This window comes from Stegostoma tigrinum, chromosome 30, assembly GCF_030684315.1.
Source record: "Stegostoma tigrinum isolate sSteTig4 chromosome 30, sSteTig4.hap1, whole genome shotgun sequence".
NCBI classification, from domain to species: Eukaryota; Metazoa; Chordata; class Chondrichthyes; order Orectolobiformes; family Stegostomatidae; genus Stegostoma; species Stegostoma tigrinum.
Genome location: NC_081383.1, coordinates 33,936,923 through 33,961,873, shown reverse-complemented (window position 1 = coordinate 33,961,873; position 24,951 = coordinate 33,936,923).

The window sequence follows — 24,951 nt, the reverse complement described above, 5'->3', positions numbered from 1 at the left end:
GAATTCTCTGTCCCCTCTGATAACACATTTTTTCTACTTTCACTTCCATCTGATTGGCAGTTTCTTTTCCATGCTTTCATTTATTAATTTTCCTGATTTACTTATATTTTTGCATGTGTCAGCTATTAAACATGTCCTTGTGCTCCTCTAACATCTTTCATGTCGTTAATGCCTGCTGTCTGACTGATACGATCCTCAGCAGATTGCAGGTCGCTGGGTCATTAAGTCTCTGCTTGGAGATTTGTCCTTCTCCTTCCTCTGTACTTTTTAAAAAAAAATCTCATCCCAGTGAAATATGTTCATCGCTTCTGAAGACTGGTTCATAGATGGCAACTAATCTCCTATACATCTTGAATATTAGCTGATTTCGTATTGAAATTCTACCATTTGCAGTTTTTGTTCAGATTAATGACGCAAAAGTTAGCTCTGTACTGACACTGAGTTCGCAGCTTGTTTGTCTTTAAAGCGATGATGTCAAAAATATTGTCCTGGCAGCATTGCACAGTGCCCTTTAAAAACTTGGGCACTGCTATGCAACTGATAGATGGGCATTTGCCATAGATTGTGGCAATGTGCTGTGAAAATGTATATGAGATAATGTTATAGAGGAAGCAATATGTGGACAGTATTTATCCTGGCTGCCATCCCGAAACTGTAGCGATTGTAACAAGGTCAGCCAGGTGGACCTCATAGAATATATGTTCCCTGATTGGAGTTGTTAATCTAGTCCAATTAGGGAGCCCTGGCTGACATATATGAACAGGAATGTCAGACATTCTGTTTTCTCCGACACCTGGCTCTGAGGTAGCTGGATCAGTGTCAAGGACTCTCCATGTGTGAATAAAGGTTGATTTAGTGATGGGATACTGGCTTCTGTGGAATTATTTAGATAACAACAAGAAGAAATTTACCTCGCATTTTAGAGTTAGAGTTAGCATTTCTGGCATCATGCTGGAGTTTAGGAACTTGACTTGTTTGAAGAATGGGCCCAGCGTGTATAAATAAAGCGTTATTGTTTTCAGGCAAATGACATTGGGGCGGGTGAAGAGGAACAGGTAATTCTCCTGATAGCTTGTGGATCTGCATCTTTTTTGGTTATTAGGATGTTTCGTGAGGCACCAGATACCAAAACCTTTCAAGAGTTGATGGATTTAGTTGAGGAATATTATGACCCCCCCAAGCCTCATCTAATTCTGAGACGCTATCGGTTTTACTCGGCAATTTGAGAACCAGGAGAATCCACATTGGGATTTTTTTGATGAAGTTAAGGTGACTGACAGAGGCCTGTAACTTTGGTTTAACCCTGAATGAGATGCTGAGAGACCAGTTGGCATGTGGGATTAATGGTGCAACTGTGCAAAATCATCTTTAGATAAAGCCCAAATGGGTTTCAAACAGATACTACAACTTACTTTATCATTTGAAAATGAGTCAAGTGGAGAATGCGAGTTGCAGGTATTCTGATGGAGGTGGATACCCTCGCCAATCCGACTGAGCTTGGGGGACACTACTTCAGTGAAGGCAATTGCATAGCCTGACTCAGAATATGTCCTGAACTGAGGGACCCTAGGTCAGCCCACAGAAAAACCCCATAAAAATGCCAAGCCTTGATCAAATGGTGAACATTTTCTTCAGGATCTGGGCCGATATGCAGAGCCGCGATTGAAACAGAATCCCACTAAGCCTACATTGAGTAAGAGAACTCAAAGGCCAGTATCCAGGAGAGTGCACCCCTGGAAAGCCCATCTACATCTGACTTAGAACAGAGACATTGCTAACCAACATCCAAATCAGAGCCAATCAAAATAAACATCTAATTAAATGGCTACGCAGCATCTTAGGAGCACAAAAGCTGATGATTTGGGCCTAGACCCTTTATCAGAGAGCGTTGAAATAGGAAAACATCTGGGATGTGTGGGATGGAGCGCCCCAGTGTGGGAGCAGACACAGAAGGAATTGTGAGTATGGGATCACATTCTCTGATGAACGGTCTAGGCCCAAAACGTCAGCTTTTGTGCTCCTGAGATGCTGCTTGGCCTGCTGTGTTCATCCAGCTTCACACTTTGTTATCTTGGATTCTCCAGCATCTGCAGTCCCCATTGTCTCTAATTAAATGGCCACCCAGTTCTAACGGAGGTCGTTATGACGGTGTAGCCATTTCTGTGATTGCAGAACTGGCTACTCGCAATTTTATTCTCGCCAGGCTTCATATTGTCGTTGTGGTGACATCAGTTGGCAGATTTCTGCAAGGCCTTCTTGCTGAGGCAAGAGACAATCAACATACTGTTACTGCCAGAGATTCAGATTGGAAAATATCCCTCTGAATACTGGATGGACATTGATGTCCATCCTATCAATGACCATTTTTTCTCTACTTCTCTTCCTTCTTCCAGGAACTTGATCTGCTCTTTGCTGTCTCTATTTGTTCTTCCAGTCATGCTGTATCTGAAGGGGAATGTTTTCTTCTGCACACATACCTGTGAGCAAATGGTTTGTGCAGAATTCTTATTTCTTCAACAAATTCCATTAACTAGACATTCCACTAAAGACTTTGAAAAAGCCAGTAGCAATGCATCAGTGACTAACCTGAATGAGGTTCATGATCCCCTTATGGTTTTTATGGGTGTCTGTCTTTAAGAGGGGCTGCTGGCTTCAGGATGAAGCTTCAACTGGCTTCAAACACACAATGTTTGACTTTTTGATCTGCCGATTCCCGCATTTCCCATGGAAATTCCCTGCACACTTATGAATTTCCCACTCAAAACAGCGTCCTGTATGGTGCACGCAAGATATGTGCACAAAAGCTACAAACACCTTTTGAAACAAAATGGCATTTCTAGTACTCAAAGAGCTGACCCCCGAGGCTGTTTGGCATTCTAAAATGGGGAAGCAAACACTTACATCAATCATTGTGCAAGTTCACAAAGACTGTTTTATCTAAGTCCTGGCTAAAGAGTAAGCAATGTACATGGAATCACTGGTATAGCACATTCCTGCAGGGGTGGCCATGGGCACCCACATAAGACCAAGCTATACCTGTCTCTTCTTCGGATACGTGGGGCAATCCCTTTTCTGCTGTTATGCTGGCACTACACCCCATCTCTTCCTCCACGACATCGACGACTGTATCGGTACTGCCTCGTGCTCCCATGAGGAGGTTGAACAGTTCATCAACTTTACTAAAACGTTTCACTCCAACCTCAAATTCACCTCTCTGGTACACCCCTCCTCTTCTGGGAGCTCTCCGTCTCCAATTCTGTTGACCGCCTCAAAACTGACATCTATTTCAAGCCCACCGACTCCCAGAGCTACCTGGACTACACCTCCACTCACCCACCTTCCCATACTCACAATTCCTCCTGTGTCTGCTCCCACACCGGGGTGTTCTATCCCACACATCCCAGATGTTTTCCTATTTCAAGGACCGCAACTTCCCCACCTCCGGTGATCGAAAATGCCCTCAACCGCATCTCTTGCATTTCCCGCATTTCTGCCCTCACACACCCTTCTCCCAACAAAAATAAAGACAGGACCCCCTTGTCCTCACATATCACCCCGCCAACCTCCACATCCAATGTATCATTCTCCGCCACTTCCACCACCGACATTCTGACCCCACAACCAAAGAGGTGTTTCTCTCCTCACCCTGATCTGCCTTTTGTAGGGACCACACTCTCTGTGACTCCCTCTCCTGCTCAACACTCCCCACGAACCCCACCACCCCCGGCACCATTCCCAGCAACCGCACGGAGTGCTACACCTTCCCCCTCACCTCTATCTAAGGCACAAAACAAACCTTTTACATTAGACAGATATTCATGTGCACATCCATCTATGTGGCCTCTTCTACATCAGTGAGTTCAAGCGTAGACTGGGAGAACATTTTGTAGAGCATCTACGCTCTGTACAACAACACCTTCCAGTCACCAGCCATTTCAATTCCCCCTCACACTCCCTGGGTGACATGCCCATCCTGATCCTCCTCCAGTGTCTCAATGACACCACCCACAAACTGGAGGAGCAACATCTCATAATCCATCTTGGCAGCATACAGCCCAATGGCCTAAACATGGAATTCACCAGTTTTAAAACCTCCCCATCCCCAAACTCATCCCATGACCAACCCTCCCTCTCATCCCTGCTTCCTCAACCTGAAAACTTGTCCATCTTCTCTCCCACTATCCACCCCACCCACCTCACTGACCAATCCCCACCTGCACTCACATAACACCATCCCACATATCTTCCCCAGCCTCACCCCTCCTCTCTCTATTTATTTCAAAGCTCCCTTCCCCCTCCCCATTTCTGAAGAAGGGTTCCAACCTGAAACGTCAAGTTTTCTGCTCCTCTGATGCTGCTTGGTCTGCTGTAATCCTCTAACTGCTCACTGTGTTGTGTCTGACTCCAATATCTGCAGGTCTTGTGATCTCTGAGGCTATGACAAACAGTTCAAGTTTTCCACTGGTTGAAAGAAAGAGGGGGCAATTAGTAATCTGAAATATTGGGGGTGAAACAGAGAGTGGGAATTCTGCAGTAAATAACCCACTTCACAAGGCATAGTTCAGATTTATGAGCAGTACTCTCCACTTGGCTGGATGAAGGCAGTTCCAACAACATTCAAGAAGCTTAATACCATTTAGGACAAGTTGCCACCTTAAACATTCACTTCCTCCATTGTTAACAGACACAGTTTGGTCTCAGTATGCACTATATGTAAGATGCACTGTAACAGCTCACCAAGGCTCCTTTAACAGCACCTTCCAAATCTGTGTTCTCTCCAACGTAGAAGAATAGGGCAGATGATAACTGGAGCAGCACCATCTGCAGGTTCTCCTCCAGGCACCCAATTCTGACAGGAAAACTATTGCCACCCCATCACTCAGAGGTAGTAAGAGCTGCTAAGTCAGAGATAACGCAGTGTGGAGCTGGAGAACACAGCAGGCTAGGCAGCATCTGAGGAGCAGGAAAGCTGACGTTTCGCATCAGGACCCTTCTTTCAGAAATGGGGAGGGGGAACAGAGCTGGGAAATAATCAGAGAGGAGGGGTGGGGCTGGGAAAGGTAGGTGGGATGGTGATAGGTGAGTGCAGGTAGGGAGCGGTGGGTATTGGTCAGTGAGGTGGGAGAAGCAGGCGGGAGAGAAGATGAACAGGTTGTGTCAGATCAAGGAGGCAGGGACGAGAGGGAGGGTTGGTCATGGGATGAGGCTGGACGTGCAGAGATTTTGAAATAAAGTCCATATTTAGAGCATTAGGTCGAAGGCTGCCAAGGCAGAATATAAGGTGCTGCTCCTTGAGTTTCTGACTTGCGTCATGCCACCCCATCACTGTTGTTTGTTCAAAATCTTGGGAAATCAATTCTCACAGTATTGAATGTGTAGCTAACCTAATGGATCCCACAGCATGATAAAGGAGCTAATCACTTTCTCAAAGGCAGTTCGAGATGGATGATAAATATCCCCTGCTGGCCTAGCCAGGGACATTCCCTGGACGAGTTAAGTTTGCTAATTTTAGGTGGTAGCCATAAATGTACAATGACAGATATGCAATCAGTCCACACCCTGCCCCATCAGGTAAAGAGCAAAGTGGACACTCACTAGCACTCATTTTAAGACCCCTTCCCTACGCAAACAGCCTCCCTATGCGTAGATTTGCCTCCAACTTGACATAGTCTATAGGATAAAGGCTCCAGTTTAAAGTTATCTCACAATGCCTGTGGGAACAGGGAAAAGTGTCGGAAGAAATTCCAGTGATACTCATAGCACTTTTACCCAGGGTTAGATTTGGGCTTGACTGACAATGTGCACTGTGACTACATGAGCTGAAAGGCAGAAATCTCCTTGTGGCAACACTGCAGGTGCATTACAAAATGCACAAGCCCCAAGTAAAATCATGAAATCTCCTTGCTGCAACTGAGAAATTGCAAGTCCATAGTATCTGATTCTGTTGTGTTGAAATATTCAAAAACATCATTATGCATAAGTTCATCCATTTCTCAAACACCCGAGAGAGAATTCCATCATAAACAAAGGAGAAAAGTTACAACTTAAGTTCCATTATTCAATGCAAGTGAACTCAACTCATTCAAACTCTAACTGTGACTCTCACTTTCTTATAAATGAGTAGTATGTACATTAATAATGAAATCCTCAATGTACCAATTTAGCAGAACATTTGCAGCTGCTCAGTTCCAACTTATTAATTGCCAGTCATCCCCTGTTGTTATATTTCCAATTTGACTGGTCAGTTTCTTACCAGCCATTTGCCAACCAAGTTAATTTGTTGTCACAGTGGCACTATAAATGCAGACTTTGAAATTAGCTGGTGCCTGTCTGTCCTGGTCAATCAGTGGCTGTTGTAAACATCTAGTGTTAAGTTTCAGGCAGTCAGCTGAAAGAGGGGAGGTGAGGGGAGGGTTCCTGTCCTTCTGCAAAAGGTTGATTTCTCCAATGTCCCTATCTCATCTATTTGTAACTGCTTCTTGCCTCTTTTAAGGGATTTCTCAAGAAGGTTTTAAGTTAAAGGAGTTCCACTAGCCGTGAGCAAGTACAATTCTGTCAGGCATAGCTCAGTAGTAGCATATCTTATTCTGGAGTAAACTGGTTGACACCCCATTTTGGGTGTCAAGTCATAGGATCCAGGCTGACGAGTGGTAAGGGAATTCTCTTTGATGTCTCAAACAACAAAGCAAACAGATATAACACAGTGTGGAGCTAGAAGAACACAGCAGGACAGGCAACATCAAAGGAACAAGGAAGTTGACATCAACTTTCCTGCTCCTCTAATGCTGCCTGGCCTGCTGTCTTCCTCTAGCTCGAAACTGTCTTAACTCCGGCTCTTACTACCTCGTAGCAAACAGATAAACTGGTTAATACCTTGGTTGCTATTCATAGGACCTTGTGTACATGCATCTTTTAAATTGAAACGGTAGGTTCTCTTCAGAAGGACTTCATTGGTTGGAATGTAACTTGGGGTCTCAAGCTTGCGAAAGGCTATAAGAAATGCAAGTCCTTCTCCTTTGCTATTCACTTCACAGCTGAAGGTTATTTAAAGAAATAAATGAGTCGCAGGCTGGATCCTACAAACTTTTGTTGGGATCTAATTTGGCCGAAAGACATTGGAGCTATTTGTTCTCCCTTTTCTTCCTGCCTTTTACCAGGATATTGCTGGGAATGGAGGATTTGAATTATCAGGAGAGGCTGGGTAGACTGGGACTTTTTTTCTCTGGAGTGTAGGAGGGTGGGGGGTAACTTATAAAATCATGAATATAGATAAGGTGAATGGCAGGTGTCTTTCTGCTAGGGTGGGGCATTGCAAACCCAGAGACTATATTTTTAAGGTGAGAAGAGAAAGGTTTAAGAAAGACTTGAGGGGAATTTTTTTATACACGGAGAGTTTGATGTGGGGAATGAACTTTCAGAGGAATTGGTGGATGTGGATACAGTTAGAACATCTCAAAGACATTTAGATAAGTACATTAATAAGAAATGTTTGGAGGGATATGGTCCATATGCAGGCAGATGGGACTTGGTATGGGATTATGGTTAGCATAGACTGGTTGGACAGAAAGGTCAGTTTCTGTGCTGTATCTCTGAGTGGTTGCAGTGCGATCTATAATGGTCTGTCTTGTTACAAGTATCTGGCTTAGTGTGTCCCTGTTCTCTTAGTATTGATTGCATGGTGGGCACCTATGCAAATAAGAAAAAGATAGGATTGAGACTGGAGATGGTAAATCTATGGTTTGGTATTGTACTCTCCACCAGTGTGGTCATGTTTTAAAGTATCACCTACTCTTACAGTGACAGAGAGAACAGCAGGGAGCATTCGGGGAAAACAGGACAAAATTCATCTCCTCTGAATTGTGAGGCTGATCTGAACTTATTTAAGGCACAGGGGAGCGAGCACGAAACCTAACTCCGTCTGTCACATCATCTCACAGTTCTTTCCCTATATATTTAGCAGGCAGCTGTTAAGTAAGATACTGAAGTAGTAATTGTCCAAAAGTAACAAGATGTAGGCAATGCTTTGGTTTTGGCTGATCCAAGTGGCTATTATAGTCCACACTACACTATTGCCCGGCAATGATTTTCATCAAGAGAGAATTAACCATCAGCCTTTTACACTCAGATATGTTACCAATGTTCAACAACCTCCCCACAGTGCCCCCCACCCCACCCAGCCCCAAACCCAACCCTCAACAATTGACATCCTTGGTGTTACCATTGACCAGAAACTGAACTGGACCTGCCGTTTAAATACTGGCTATGAGGGGAGGTCAGAGACTAGGAATCTTGCAGGAAGTAACTCACCTCCTGACTCCCCAAAGCCTGTCTACAATCTACAAGGCACAAGCCAGGAATATGATGGAACAATCATTTTCCTGGATGAGTGCAGCTCCAATAGGGCTCAAGAATAGTGAGATGCTGGCCTCGTGTATTATCAGTGGATTCTTAATCCAGAGACCTGGCACCAGGGTTCAAATCTCACTACAGCAAATGGTAGAATTTGGATTCAATAAAAAAAAACTATCTAGACCACAAATTCATTATCGATTGTCAGGAAAAAAAAATCTGGTTCACTAAAGCCCTTTAGGAAAGGATGCTACTATTTTTAATTGTACTGGCCTACATGTGATTTTGGACCCTCACATCTCTTAACCACCCCTTGGGCAGTTAGGGATGGGTAATAAATGCTGGTCCCCCTAGCCAGTGATGCCCTCATCCCATGAATGAATAAAACAAAAAGCTTGACACCATCCAGGACGAAGTAACCCGCTTGATTGGCACCAGATCCACAAACATCCATTCCTTCCAATACCAATGCGCAGTAACAGCAGTGTGGTCTATCTATAAGGTGCACTGCAGCGACTCACCAAGGCTCCTTAGACAGCATCTTCCACAAAAACAACCACCACCATGTAGGAGGACTATAGCAGCAGATTAATGAGATGACCAGCATCTACATTTTCCCCTCAAAGCCACACATCATCCTGGCTTGGAAATATACCAGCATTCCTTCACTGCCGCCGGGTCAAATCGTAGAACAACCAAATCATGAAATTATGTGTCAACCCACACCAAATATCATGCAGCAGTTCAAGAAAACAGTTCACCACCCACATTTTAAGGGTCACAGAGAGGGGTAATAAATGGTGGTTCAGTTAGCAACAGCCATATCACATAACTGTATTAAAAAATGTCATGGTGGGCCCAAAGGCCCAAGGTTAAATTTAAGTATGTGCTCAGTGAATCATTAGACGACCTCAAGTTAATTCAGGCCCTTGGGTGGTAAGAGAAAAACAGGCAACTGTGAATAGGCAGAAGCGGGTATCCGACCGGAACAGGAAGAGAATTCATTATGACTTTGGCTGGAAAGAACCTGCTAATATTTATCACCACTTAAATGAGGCATTGAAGGCCAATTGCCGTGTCTGGATCCCCATGAAGATATCAATGCCTTTCAAACAGGAAAATGGAAGATCTGCTATGAAATTAAGAGCAATCATATAATTTTCACATGGAAACAAATGAAGTTAGTGGCAACGATATGGAAAGGAAGTTCTAATAAAAATGATGACCCAAGGGATTTTGAGGTACGGGAGCCACCAAAACAGTGAGAATGCTGGGAAGCAGAGGAACAGCTTTGAACAGAGGATTAAGGATGGACAGGATTGGACTACAATAGAAAAATTATTATTCTTATGAACGCTTTTGAGTTGTCACATTCTGTCAAAGCCAAATCTGGACAAGGAGTTAGCCGGGGCAGAGACAGGATGTGAGACAATACCTTAAAGCCTGATGTATACTTTCACGGCCATGTTGGCTTATAGAACATTTCAGATTGAAACTCACATAGAGAGGCTTGAGAGATTAACTCTTTGGTGCCTGATTCTGTCTGAGGAAGTATTAAAGCCAAGTCTTATGTAAATAAAGAGTGATTTAGTGATAGGACACTGGCCTTAGTGGAGTTATTTCACAGCCATAAGATGTAGTCATTCCTGTCTTTTCTCCCAAAACCTTGATTTCTTCCTGATTAAAAATCTGTCTGTCTCAGTTTTGAATGTATGGAAAGACTCAGCCTAAGTGGCCCTGTTCCACAGATTCATTACCCTCTGAAAGATCTCATTTCCCCTCACTTCTGTCTTAAATTTGCTGAGACTTTGAAGACATGACAAGCAATTGACATTTAAAAAAAACAATTTTTGTGTCGGTTTCAATTTTAGATATATCTAAGCTGCCACCTTAAATGCAATCTATCTGATTGTGACCAGATGGTGTGAATTCTACTCTGTGTAATTCAACTCCCAGCATTTAATCATTGTTGATGCTACGTGATTCCTGGATATGTCCATCCATTGACAAACGTCCCATGACAACCGGGGTTGAGGCCTAGATTTGGTGATAACTACCTCAAACATGGGTAAACATTATTTTCCAGGAAGTTGCAATTACCACACTATATTGTGAAGTAAATAATGAGGAGACTAGATTTATGTGGATGTGTGACAACCAGATCAACCAAATAGATTATGTTTACCAGGTATATATAGTAGATTTAGGTTAGATGTTAGGGGCTGTTTTTCTACTGAAGTTTAACAACTTGCAGGAAGCATTGCTCATCAAGCGTCTTGTTTTTGTTCGTTCATACGATATGAGCATTGCTGGCAAGGCAAATGTATATTGTTTATTCTTAGTTGCTCTATGTTGGTGACTGACATTCTTAGAGTGTTGCATCTGGCATATCTACACATTCTGTGCTTTTAATGATAGAGTTTAAAGACATAGACCCAGTAACGTGGAAGGAATGGCAATATATTTCCAAGTCAGAATGGCATGTGGGCTTAGTGGGAGCTTGCAGATGGTGGCATTCTCGTCCACCTATTATCCTTGTCCTCCCTGGTTGTAGTGGTGACTTAATTGGAAGGTGCTGTTGTGTTTCAAGTTTCAATTTCATGGGTGACATGGTAGTTCAGTGATTAGCACTGCTGCTTCACAGTGCCAGAGACTTGGGTTTAATTCCATCTTTGGGCAACTGTCTATGTGGACGGGTTCTCCCTGTGATTGTATAGGTTTCTTCCAGGTGCTCCTGTCTCCTCCCACAGTCCAAAAATGGGCAGTTTAGGTGGATTGGTCATGCTAAATTGCTCTGTAGTATCAAGCGATGTACAGGCTAGGTGGATGAGCCATGAGAAATGCAAGGTTATGGGGATAGGGTGAAAGGGCTGCGTCTGGGTGGGATATTCATCAGAGGATCAGTGCACCTCAATGGGCTGAATAGCCTCTTTCCCACATTGTAGAGATTCTATGAAGTCCAACATGATACTTACTCAAGAAGTTAACACAAGAGCCTCTCTCTCTCTACAGGTGCTGCCAAACCTGCTGAGTTTCTCCAGTACTTTCTGGTTTTATTTCAGATTCTAGCATCTGCAGTTTTTTGATTTTAGCTGAATTTCTTGGATGTTACGGGGTGGTGGAGATGTTCCAGGAGCTGCTCACAGTCTTCCAACATGACTTGGTCTGAAACTCTATGCCCTCAACTGTTATAAACGCTTAGCATGCTTTTTCTCCAGGGAAGTTACAACAGGCAATCGAATGAAATTCTGAAGAAATCCAAGCAAATAATTTCCACCAGCAGTTTTGAACTCTTCAAAATCTAAACATTAAGATTAACAGGCACATAAAAATTCCATGTGTAAAATCTATGTTTTAAAAAATGTAGACTTTGTTTTAATAAAGGTTCTCCTTTTTGCCATTATAGTTCTTCCTGCTTTTGGATTCTTTTCCTTCCTATTTTGCCCTCTACATAATTTATTTAACCTGGGAGACCTCCATGAATGTTAATTATGAGATGTTAAAATGTAACTAAATTACATGCAATTTCAAATGAGTCATTATCGAGCACCGAACCATGTCTGTTGGCATGGTGATGCATTGGCCCTATTTACATAGAGGCGCCAGATCATTGGTTTTTTTCCTAGAGGCTTGGTTATTGTAATTTTGTCACATTTTAATGAGTAATTCTGTGCATTTTCTTAATGTAATGGCAATAAGATGCATCCTCATAAATCATGCAATGGGATTATCTAAGTAATTCGACTTGACATATCAGCAGGCAACTTAGTTCTGACAGTAGGCAACAATCTAATCAATATTTTTTTAAAGTACATGAACATTTACATGCAGCTTTATAATGAAGTGAAGCTTGTTGTTATTTCTCATCATTAATATAGGACTAATGAGATTAGTTAGCTTGATAGATGATTTTCGTTACCTCTAGCTTCTAGCCTCTCCCTCTCCATCACAATGCTTTTTTACCTCTATTCTATCAGCACTAGAATAGTCATTGATCTTCTGAACTTTGTTCCACTTGTAAGCCTAAACACAAGCTCCTTCTACTTTGTGCAGCCTCATCATCTTGAAGATTGATCATACTCTTCGATCAAGCTTATCAGTATCTCATATCATGCAACTCCTTACCTCCTTTAATCTGCCTTCCTTTTACTATCTGCACAACCAGAAACCTTAGACACTCCAGTCCAGCATCGACTGAGTGCTGCTTTGTCAGAGGTGCGATCTTTGCAATCCAAATTACAATGAGACCTGGTGTGCCCTCCCTATTTGTAAAAGATGATAAGATCCCGTGCAGAATGACATAATGATAATGTCACCGGGCTAGTAATCCAGGAGACATTAGTTCAAAACTCCACCTTGACAGCTGGTAGCGCTTTTAATTCGATTAATAAATCAGCTGGTCTCAGGAATGATACCCATAAAACTATCATGGCTTGTAGAAAAAAAGTTGGTTCACTAATGTTCTTAAAAGAAGGAAATCTGCCACCCTTACCCACTTTGGGTGAAACATGTTTCTAGAGACTGTTGTAGGCCCTTAACTACCTTTTGAAGTGGTTAAAATATCAATCACTTCAGAGGGCTATTGGGATTGACAGCCAAACACTGGCTTTGCCAATGAAGCCCGTGAAAAGTCTGTTTAAAAATTTACACTATTTTAATGAAGAGCAGGGGAGCTCTGCCTTTGGCCGTGGCCAATATTACTCTTTCAGCTAAACGCTTACAAACAGAATGCTTTCACATGAGAATCAAACAAAGAATTTTGGATGCTGGAAATCTGAAACCAAAATGGAATCGCTGGAGAAACTCAGCAGGTCTGGCAGCATCTGTTCTGAAGAAGAGTCACTGCACATGAAACGTTAACTCAGTTTCTCTCTTCACATATGCTACCAGATCTCCAACAATTTCTGTTTTTGTTTGCTATCACATTCCCCCAGTGATAATTGAAGGAAAATTCCTGGGTTGAAAATTGAATCACCTCAATTGTGGGACTTTTTATAATATTTTCCTGCCCATTCAGACCAAAGAGATGACACTTGAAATTCATGTGCCCACCTTATCTGATGGATTATGGCACCCACTGGTGCTTCCCAACACTGTGTCTTCTGCTGGCTCTCAAAGACAAGCTCAGTACACAGCAGGAGACTTCAGGTCTGCTGATTCCAGATCATAGGCTACATTTAATGCTTCCCTGCCGGATGGCGCTAAGAGAGTGTGGAGTGATGGGTAAACCCAGCCAGTGAACTACCTGCTGCCAATCCAGAACTGATAATGTTTTGGGATGCAATTCAGGGGGAGATGTTAGGCTGCTCTGCTGGCCTAGGCATCTGGAGGCTCTCAAGTGGCTCTTTAATGGTCACATAAGGTCCTAATGGTGGGAGCAGGGGTGAGTGGGGGGACAGTACCGGGTAGGATGCCCAGCAGCTTTAGCTGTCGAGTAACTGGGGAACAACTTCCTTTGCGGTCTCCATGGGGTCTGTGACTGGCACTTCCCCTAAAACCGCCCCTTGTTTAAACCCCATCTCTACCCACCCCCCGCCCACAGATCTGGAACCCAGCCCCACACACCCCTCCTCCCGTTCGCCAAGATGCATAGATGACACTTCAACAATGCAGCTTAGCAAGAGCACTACCAACTGACCAGCAGCACTCTATTGTGAGACTTCCTCCAGAAGTCAAGGCAAAAATCTTGTCTTGAAGTAATTGACACAGCTCCTGATATTAAAAAAAAACTGCAAGGTAATCATAAAGATTATCGATGTCTTCCCTCATGAGGCCAGTGGGCAGTAACCATGGTGTCTCAATAAATTAGAATTAGAATTAGATTTTATTATTACTTGCACTTAAATATAGGAATACATGGTAGAGAGAAGGGTAACAGAGTTAACATTCTCCAGTGCCATCTTAGTTATAAAACCAGAATTTTAGAAAGAAGCAATAGAAAAGAGTTTTTTAAAAAGGAGACAAAAAGTAAGAAAATGCCCAGATCTTAAAGTGTAAAGTCTTTTCTCCATAAAGGTGTTTGGAATGCTCAGCCACGGATTTGGGTGACTGGGCCTAATCACATCCTGCTGTCTAGGTCAGCCTGTGAGTCTCACGTCGATTGCTGGGAGGAGCTGCATTCTTGATGCCACTGACAACACTGATCGCCGGCGGGAGATTTGCCACAGCCGGCCCCAAATGCTGGATAGAGACTTGTCGTTGCTAAATAAATCTAACCCCATATGACACATGCAGCTTGATCTCCTTGAAAGCCAGCCTTATCTTAAAGGGGGGGCTCAAAATGAAAGATCGCTCCAACAAAAAGCCTCCCAGGTAGAGTACCAGGTTGGACAAAGGGATCCTCACTGATTGATGTGGTATCAAGGTAGTAAAGTTGTAGCTGCACATGATGGGACATCCCGTGATTAAGTGGGAGTGGAACGGGGACCCTTAAGTGAGTGAAAGTCAGCCAACTTCAGTAGTTTGGATCCATGATGGCCCATAAGACGTTTCACAAGCTTATACCGGGTTCAACATTACTGAATGCGTGATATCTCTCACCGAGCACATGGTTTCCCATACGGTTCCACACATCATGTGCTCATTACTCACCCAGCAACGAGGATTAGCACTCACTATCCAGGAATGCCATCTAACTCTTACACACCTGCCCACACTGCCAGCCCGACACCCCCTCTCACCGCCTCTGGGCCTCCTGCTGTTCAGCTGAGGTAGGACCATGAGCAATACAACAGCACTGCGCAAGTCTCTTACAGAATGAAGGTGCCATTGATTCAAAATCTGGAAATAACAAGAGGGCATGGGACAAGGGTTCCTGCTTCTCTTGAGCCCTACAAAGGATGCAGCCCACTTATTCATGAGCCAGAGGTGAGGGGCATCTGGGAACATTGAGGAGGACAAGACGTTCCTGACTTATGCCCCTTCTCGATTCTCAGTGAATGTGTATCCTGTAACCTGGCATGGCGAGCAAGTTGCAGATTGGTCACCAGGAGCCTTTTGCTTTACACCGTAACCCACTTTGCTCATACCACGTCACTCAAGAGTTCCTGTCTTCAGCTAAAGCAGCCCCAGGAGGGAGAATGTACTGATGAACAGGCCCAATCACTTGACATGATGCTCACAGCCTCAAGCTAAGGCACCTCACTCGGAGACTAATGTGGAGTTGGGACCAGCACATTCTAAGTCAGGTGGTAGGTGTAGGCCGCAATCAGGCTTGTGCTGAACTTTGGTTGCTTTTTTACAGCTCCCTGGAGGGTTGGGGACAGACAAATACTTCTGAAAATAACTCCAATGAGGAGTCGACAGGGCACTGTTGAATACAGGTCACCATTGAAAGGGCGCACACACCATAGTGCTGGGTGCATCAATGGCCTACCAATCAACTTCCAGCCACTGTCAAAGAGCACAGGAAAGTTCAGCTACAACTTGATAGCAGACATAAGACCGATCCTGCTGTCTTTGCATCTTCTCCTCTACCGTGCAGCAGGGCTATGAAGCCAGTGGCACGTTCAATGTTGTTGTTTGCACCCATTGAGTCTTCAGGGCTCCTACTCTTTGGTCATGTCTGTGTGAACGTGACTGCATTCTCTGGAAAATGTAGGAGCTTGTCAAACAACAGGCTAAAACATGCCTGAATCCCGTCAGGCAGATTGTAATGGGGTAGACATAGTTTCACATTTGTAACTTAACTGAATTCAAGAAAGCTGGCCGTTTAATGTTGCTGCAGGGTCCATCAAGCAGTTTTATGCTTCTTTTAAAGTGACTGGACATTGAAGATGCGACCTGAACATCCATTGATAAGTTTTGCAACATGGAGTCACACAGCTGGTTTAGAGACGTAGCATAGATTAACATTAATCAAATATCTTCTGGCACACACAGAGTCTATGATGCTGTTGGAGGTGACCTATACAACTGAATTTCTTACACTCCATATTTCCCATTTACAAACATGATTGATTAAAAGGTGCTTTGAAACACAATGAACTTATGAAAGGGGCAACATAAATGGATGTTTAAAGCTACCAGACGTGCCGCATCCGAACAGACTTATCACTGTAATATTAAATTTTTTGCAAGTGAGCTGAGAACAATCAATTTCAACCTAAAATGCTCCTACATCATAACTTCAGGAGAGGGGCAGCAAATATATAGGAGCACCACCACCTTCAAGTTCTCCTTCAAGCCACTCACCATCCTGACTTGAAAATAGATTGCCATTCCTGCACTGTGGCTGGGTCAAAATCCTGGAATTCCCTCGCTCAGGGCATTGTGGATAAACCCGCAGTAGGAGGACTGCCGCGGCTCAAGAAGGCAGCTCATCACCACCTTCTCAAGGGCAAGTAAGGATGCGCAATAAATGCTGGCCCAGGCAGGAACACACACATCCCACATATGAAAAAAGAAAATGCTCGCACAGTTTGTTCTCCTCTTGGGGAATGGTAAAGAAGTGGTGCTAGCATTCCCAGGCTGATTTTCAATCTGTCATACAGTAACATGGATACTCCTTCCATGTCAAACAAGTCCTGGCCTGGACGCTTGCCTGGATCTTCTTGCCCAAAGGCAGGGACGCTACCATTGCTTCCAAAGGTCTCCATTTCTGATATACTGCACTCCATTTTCCGCATTAGGAATTGCACACCAGGTAGCTTCTTTGTAGAACATCTCCATTCAGTCCAAAGAACAACATTAACCTTCCCTCATCTGTCATTCCAAAGGTCTGACCAATGACGTCAAAATGACCTCAAGGAAGAGCATGTGAACCTTTGATTATAAAATGTGAGGCTGGATGAACACAGCAGGCCAAGCAGCATCTCAGGAGCACAAAAGCTGACGTTTCGGGCCTAGACCCTTCATCAGAGAGGGGGATGGGGAGAGGGAACTGGAATAAATAGGGAGAGAGGGGAAGGCGGACCGAAGATGGAGAGTAAAGAAGATAGGTGGAGAGAGTATAGGTGGGGAGGTAGGGAGGGGATAGGTCATTCCAGGGAAGACGGACAGGTCAAGGAGGTGGGATGAGGTTAGTAGGTAGATGGGGGTGCGGCTTGGGGTGGGAAGAAGGGATGGGTGAGAGGAAGAACCGGTTAGGGAGGCAGAGACAGGTTGGACTGGTTTTGGGATGCAGTGGGTGGAGTGGAAGAGCTGGGCTGGTTGTGTGGTGCAGTGGGGGGAGGGGACGAACTAGGCTGGTTTAGGGATGCAGTAGGGGAAGGGGAGATTTTGAAACTGGTGAAGTCCACATTGATACCATTAGGCTGCAGGGTTCCCAGGCGGAATATGAGTTGCTGTTCCTGCAACCTTCGGGTGGCATCATTGTGGCAGTACAGGAGGCCCATGATGGACATGTCATCTAAAGAATGGGAGGGGGAGTGGAAATGGTTTGTGACTGGGAGGTGCAGTTGTTTGTTGCGAACTGAGCGGAGGTGTTCTGCAAAGCGGTCCCCAAGCCTCCGCTTGGTTTCCCCAATGTAGAGGAAGCCGCACCGGGTACAGTGGATGCAGTATACCACATTGGCAGATGTGCAGGTGCACCTCTGCTTAATGTGGAATGTCATCTTGGGACCTGGGATAGGGATGAGGGAGGATGTGTGGGGGCAAGTGTAGCATTTTCTGCGGTTGCAGGGGAAGGTGCCGGGTGTGGTGGGGTTGGAGGGCAGTGTGGAGCGAACAAGGGAGTCACGGAGAGAGTGGTCTCTCCGGAAAGCAGACAGGGGAGGGGATGGAAACATGTCTTGGGTGGTGGGGTCTCATTGTAAATGGCGAAAGTGTCGGAGGATGATGCGCTGTATCCGGAGGTTGGTAGGGTGGTGTGTGAGAACAAGGGGGATCCTCTTAGGGCGGTTGTGGCGGGGGCGGGGTGTGAGGGATGTGTTGCGGGAAATGCGGGAGACGCGGTCAAGGGCGTTCTCGATCACCGTGGGGGGAATGTTCCGGTCCTTAAAGAACTTGGACATCTGGGATGTGCGGGAGTGGAATGTCTTATCGTGGGAACAGATGCGGCGGAGGCGGAGGATTTGGGAATAGGGGATGGAATTTTTGCAGGAGGGTGGGTGGGAGGAGGTGTATTCTAGGTAGCTGTGGGAGTCGGTGGGCTTGAATTGGACATCAGTTACAAGCTGGTTGCCTGAGATGGAGACTGAGAGGTCCGACCCCACCACCCAAGACATTTTTCCATCCCCACCCCTGTCTGCTTTCCGGAGAGACCACTCTCTCCGTGACTCCCTTGTTCGCTCCACACTGCCCTCCAACCCCACCACACCCGGCACCTTCCCCTGCAACCGCAGGAAATGCTACACTTGCCCCCACACATCCTCCCTCACCCCTATCCCAGGCCCCAGGATGACATTCCACATTAAGCAGAGGTTCACCTGCACATCTGCCAATGTGGTATACTGTATCCACTGTACCCGGTGCGGCTTCCTCTACATTGGGGAAACCAAGCGGAGGCTCGGGGACCGCTTTGCAGAACACCTCCGCTCAGTTCGCAACAAACAACTGCACCTCCCAGTCGCAAACCATTTCCACTCTCCCTCCCATTCTCTAGATGACATGTCCATCATGGGCCTCCTGCACTGCCACAATGATGCCACCAGAAGGTTGCAGGAACAGCAACTCATATTCCGCCTGGGAACCCTGCAGCCTAATGGTATCAATGTGGACTTCACCAGTTTCAAAATCTCCCCTTCCCCTACTGCATCCCTAAATCAGCCCAGTTCGTCCCCTCCCCCCACTGCACCACATAACCAGCCCAGCTCTTCTCCCCCTCCCACTGCATCCCAAAACCAGTCCAACCTGTCTCTGCCTCCCTAACCGGTTCTTCCTCTCACCCATCCCTTCCTCCCACCCCAAGCCGCACCCTCATCTACCTACTAACCTCATCCCACCTCCTTGACCTGTCCGTCTTCCCTGGACTGACCTATCCCCTCCCTACCTCCCCACCTATACTCTCTCCACCTATCTTCTTTTCTCTCCATCTTCGGTCCGCCTCCCCCTCTCCCCCTATTTATTCCAGCTCCCTCACCCCATCCCCCTCTCTGATGAAGGGTCTAGGCCCGAGACGTCAGCTTTTGTGCTCCTGAGATGCTGCTTGGCCTGCTGTGTTCATCCAGCCTCACATTTTATTATCTTGGAATTCTCCAGCATCTGCAGTTCCCATTATCTCTGAACCTTTGATTAGGTACTTTATATCTTTCCAGGCTTATTAATAATTTCAGCCATTAATCGTTGTTCCCAACCTTTTGGTTTTGTTTTGGAACAACAGGTGTTGGTAACATTCTGTTATTGTCATTTAAACCTTCTCTTGACTCATCTTTTGTTTCTGTACTCATTCCCGTACTATTTCATAAGGTAATGGTTCTGAATGGGTTAATTTTTTTCAAAAATAGAATCCCTACAGCATGGAAACAGGCACTTCAGCCCAACAAGTCCACACCAACAGAAAGAGCATCCCGCCCAGACCTATTCCCCCTAACCTACACATCCCTGAACACTACAGGCAATTTAACATGGCCAATCCGCCCTAACCTGCACATCTTTGGACTGTGGGGAGAAAGCAGAGCAGCCAGAGGAAACCCACACAGACACAGGGAGGACATGCAAATTCCACACAGACTGTCACCCAGGGGTAGAATAAAACTGGGGTCCCTGGTGCTATAAGGCAGCAGTGCCACCCAGAAGAAATGTTGGAGAGTCTGGCAATGTTGAGCTCCAGCTAATCTGACAATGACATGTAGTGTCGGATGGGGAAGAAAACAAATCTAGCTAGTTCTAGGTCCTGATAGAAACAGATGTGTTATTGTTGTCTCCTCATAGTCTTCGTTAGTACGTCCAACTGCAAATGTAACTTGTACTTATTCCAATCATACAATAACCTATGTCACATTAAGACATATGCCTCTTCTCTTTATTCCTTACTAGTGTTCATTCTCTACTGCCCATATATAAATCAACTCTTACACATAATTCAGGAAGGAAGATGGGCACTCTACCGCAACAACTAACTGGTAGAGGCTGGTTCTACAACATGGTGATCATGGTTGGGTAATAAATCAATGGTCGAGTACGGGCAAGGACCAGCAAGGCAGAAACTGCTTTCACTTCCCTCTCCTCCAACTATCAGCTGTTCGTAGTTGCCTGTGCAGCACAAACAAAAAAGTTATCTCCTCCTTTCACCTTGAGCCTCCATCATTTTTATCTTTCCACCATTACTGTCTGTCTCCTATGACAAAGCCAGATGTATCCATCTTGCCAGCCCATCACTACTCCATGTGACTTCACATTTTGAGAAGTCTGCTGTGAGGGCCCTTTGTCAAAGGCTTTACTGAAGTCCACGTAGGCAACGTCAACTGCTTTTCTCTCATCAATCATCTTCATCACCTCTCCAAAGAAATCAGCAAGATAGTGAGGCACGACCTCTCCCCTACAAAACCATGCTGTCTATTGCTGAAAAGTGCATTTGGTTCTAAATGCGTACAGGCCTTGTGCCTGAGAATCTTTTCCAATAATTTCTTTCCCCCTGACGTGAGGTTCACAGACCTGTAATTTGCAGGATTATCCCTGTTACCTTTCTTAAACAATGGGATGACATTGCCTATTCGTCTGAGACTTCACCTGTGGCCAAAAAGGATACAGAGATATCTGTCAATGCCCCAGCAATCTGTTCTCTTGCATCCCTCAATATTCTGGGATATATCCCATCAGTATCCCAAAAATATATCTACCTGTGTTGGCGCAGGTTTGGAGAGCCAAAAGGCCTGTTCCTGTGTGACATTGTTCTTCGGTCTTTGTTCTTTGAAGCTCTTCTATCGTCCACCATGATACAGGTTTCATTTCCCCTTCTTCCTGCTCAGTACCTGCTTAAAATCTGTCACTGTTCGAATCTTTTCCAATTCTGATGGAAAATTATTGACCTGAAACATCACCTCTGTTTCTCCACAAATGCCAACTGATCAGCTGAAGGCTCAGTGAGGCAGGGGTTTCCCTGATGTAAAAGGGATGTGAAATTTCCAACATTCCCTATTCCAGAATTCCCCTAACGCTGCTGCCAACAGAGAGGAGTGGCCGTGTGATCTGCTCTTTAAACCTAATGATCTTTGATCTGTGCTGTCAGCAATCTTCTCTTCTCAAAGAAATAAAATATGCGAGTCGCAGACAGTGAGCTTTAATATTCCAAGTGAAAACGTGTTCAGAACACCTACATTCTAATTACGTTTGGTTTTTAGCAATCAGAATGCATTGAATTTAAGTGGCATCAGACCAAAATGAAGTAATATTTGTGAGCAGGAATTTTGTTGATCATATGGCTCATATGTTTAAATCTTCCTCAATGTGAAATTGATGCCGACAGTAAAGGCATCCCAAGTAGTAAGTTTGAAGCTTTTGGAAAAATATCAAGCACATAAAAGATCTTGTTGGTTTATTAATCACAAACAGCACTGAACAGAACCAGAATTATCACTCACCATTTTTGTTCACATTTCCTCCAAACAACTGTTCAAGATTGTATATGCGAGGAAAATACTATTTATTGTAAATTTACACTGGTTGCTTATCAATAGTGTGAGGATAGAAGTCACTAGAGGGTGTGACACAACATTGTATCAACCATTAATGTGTGTCCTTCCACCCTATCTTACTGTTGAGCTCAGTTATCAACCAACCTCAGGAACCTTTCATAAAACCTTTACAGTGTGAAAACAAGCCATTTGACCCATCATCCCACCCACTACCCTATCCTTGCATTTCCCACGGCTAATTCACACACCTACACATAGCTGGAAAAGACAATCAATTTAGCAAGGCCAATCCACCTAACCCGCACATCTTTGGACTGCAGGAGAAAAACAGAGCACCTGGAGGAAGTCCATGCAAATATGGTGGGAACATACAAACTCCACAGAAATAGATGCCCTGGGATGGAATTGAGCCTGTGTCCTTAGTACTGTGAGGCAACAGTGCTAACCACTGAGTTAACATGCAGTCCCTTTCTAGCCTTCATCTTTACAATCATCATCGACTGCCTCTCTATTTTAAAAATAAAAAATACTTTTGGACTTAATAAAACCACCAGACACTATTTATTGTCCATTATTTGCTGCTCTTGAGAAGATAGTATTTTTGCTGAACTGCTTGGGACATTGTGCTAACGAATGAATTACACAATATGTCCAACATTAGATGGGTGTAAAATTGAGGTGGTGGTATTGGCCATCCAAAGGATACAGTTTGAGAGTTTTCCAGGGAGATGCTGAAGAACCGAGGCAAGTTGCTACAGTACATCTTGTAGATAATACAAACTCTTTAATCGTTCCACTCCTTCTTCAACCGTACATACGCTTCTGATATAACAAGGTGTAGAACTGGATGAACACAGCAGGCCAAACAGCATCAGAGGAGCAGGAAAACTGACGTTTAGGGACTGGGCCCTTTGTTGGAAATACATTGGTTCCCAACCTTCGCGTCACGGTCCTTCTCCGTTTCCAAACCCCACAATACAAACTGGAGACATTTGTTGTGCATTCCCTCTGGTATGTAATTTTTGGGAGCATTTATTGGAGGGGCGACCAGTTTGTCACTGATCAATGAGAGGCATGAGAGCAAACTCAAAATTTAACTACGAAGAAAGAAATCTGTGGAAAAGCAGGGGTTCGTAGCATCTGTGAGGAGAAATCAGAGTTAATGTTTCTGGGTGAGTGACCCTTCAACTCAACCCAAAACACTAACTCTGATTTCTCTCTACAGATGCTGCTAGGCCTGCTAAGCTGTTCCAGAGACCTTTGTCTCTGATTTACAGCAACCGCAGTTCTTTCAGTTTTCAAAGTTTCGCTATGTTTTTTCCAGCTGGGGCATCTTATCAATACCAGCACCTCTAACTGTTTTTACTGTTGCAACCAATGGGAGTAAATGTAGTCCATGGGATAACACCCCAACTCAATTCAACAAACTCATACCCAGAAATCTCTCTTGTGTGAGATTTTCCCATTTACGGTTATTCTTTATGAGTCTCAGTGGTGGGGTGTTTTAAAGAATAAAGTAGTCTAGATGTTAACATTTTTTAATAGGAGCAGATTTCTCCCCAATGCATTGCACTCTGAAAATGGAGGGCTTGCAAGTTAAACTGGAAAGAGGAGAAAGACGAAGTTGACAAAAAAAGATCGTAACGTGAAACATTTACTTATTTGTTTTCAGTGCTGAAAGAGTGAAGTGACGCACTAGTGGTATTATCATTGGACTGCTAATCAGAGGCCCAAGTAATCTTTTGGAGGCTCGGGTTCGAATTCTTCCATGTTAGATGGTGAAATTTGAGTTAAGTAAAAATCTGGAATTAAGAGTCTAACTATGGCTATGAAACCATTGCCAATTGTCAGGAAAAACCCATCTGGTTCAACCAATGTCCTTTAGGGAAGGAAACTGCTATCCTTACCTGGTTTGGCCTACATATGACTCTCCCCCACGGCAATGTGGTTGACTCTTAACTGCCCTCTGGGCAATTAGGGATGGACAATAAATGCTGCCTGGCCAGTGATGCCCTCATCCCATGAATGAAGAAATAAAAGGCCCATTTTGTATTTCTAGATCCTTCTGTTTGAATTCTAATATGCTTGATAGGAATCTGTCTCAATATTTAAACCATTTTAAGGTTCTTATGCCCCTTGTTTGGGTCGGTTGTGTGCCATGATGCCAAGGCTTGAAGGAGTTGCCCTTTCTAATTGGGGGAATTATTTTCAAGCCACATTCTCACTGCTTGGGTGTGATCATTATTATTTCGGATTCTTTCAAAACACATAGAAGGGAAAATCTGAATTCTGTGGCTCTGCATTCTGGAAATGGTTGATTCTCACAAATCTATCTTGCCATTGTGTGCACAGTAACTCCAGGCCTGTCAAAAAGAACAGGGGATAAAGACCTCTCAGCAACTACAGGAAAATCTGGCAAATCCATTGCTAAACCCCTAAGGTACAAGTACATAAGCTCCAAGAAACCGTGGTTATCAACAATGTAAATAAATTTGAATTATCTCCATTTCTATGTGCTTCCCAGATTATTTAATAGCCTGCAGGTGTGGCAACACCTGTAGCGACACAGGTTTGCAGTATCCACTGTGTTTTGCTTTTATTTGAGTGTTTAATTCACTGCTACTTCTGTTCCAGATAGGCCCATCCTGAAGAAGTTCTGCTGTTCTCTCTGATAGGGTTTCCATTTTAATCTTTCAGCTTGTTTCATCTTCATTGGTTTCTATTCTCTTCTTAGAATTTTCCAAAACTTCACAGTCACATTTCATTCCTCAGTCTCCGGGTCTCCCTTACCCGATGCAACATAAAGAAACCTCGACAGATGCTGGCAGATCTGCTGAGCTTCTCCTTTCAATAGTGCAGGCAGTCAATCGCATTGAGACAGTCGTGTAGTCCTACAAGCCGGAGCATAATGACATCTGAATCCCTTTGGGCTCCCAGTTTTAAATTTTACAACACTGCCTGTGAGATAAATAATAGGAACCTGCAGGAATGAGGTAGGAAGCAAAAATATCCGTAACATGTTTTCTTTTAAGAGCACTGTTTTATAATGCAAAGATTTTCTTTTCAGAATGAAGCAGATCGATATTCA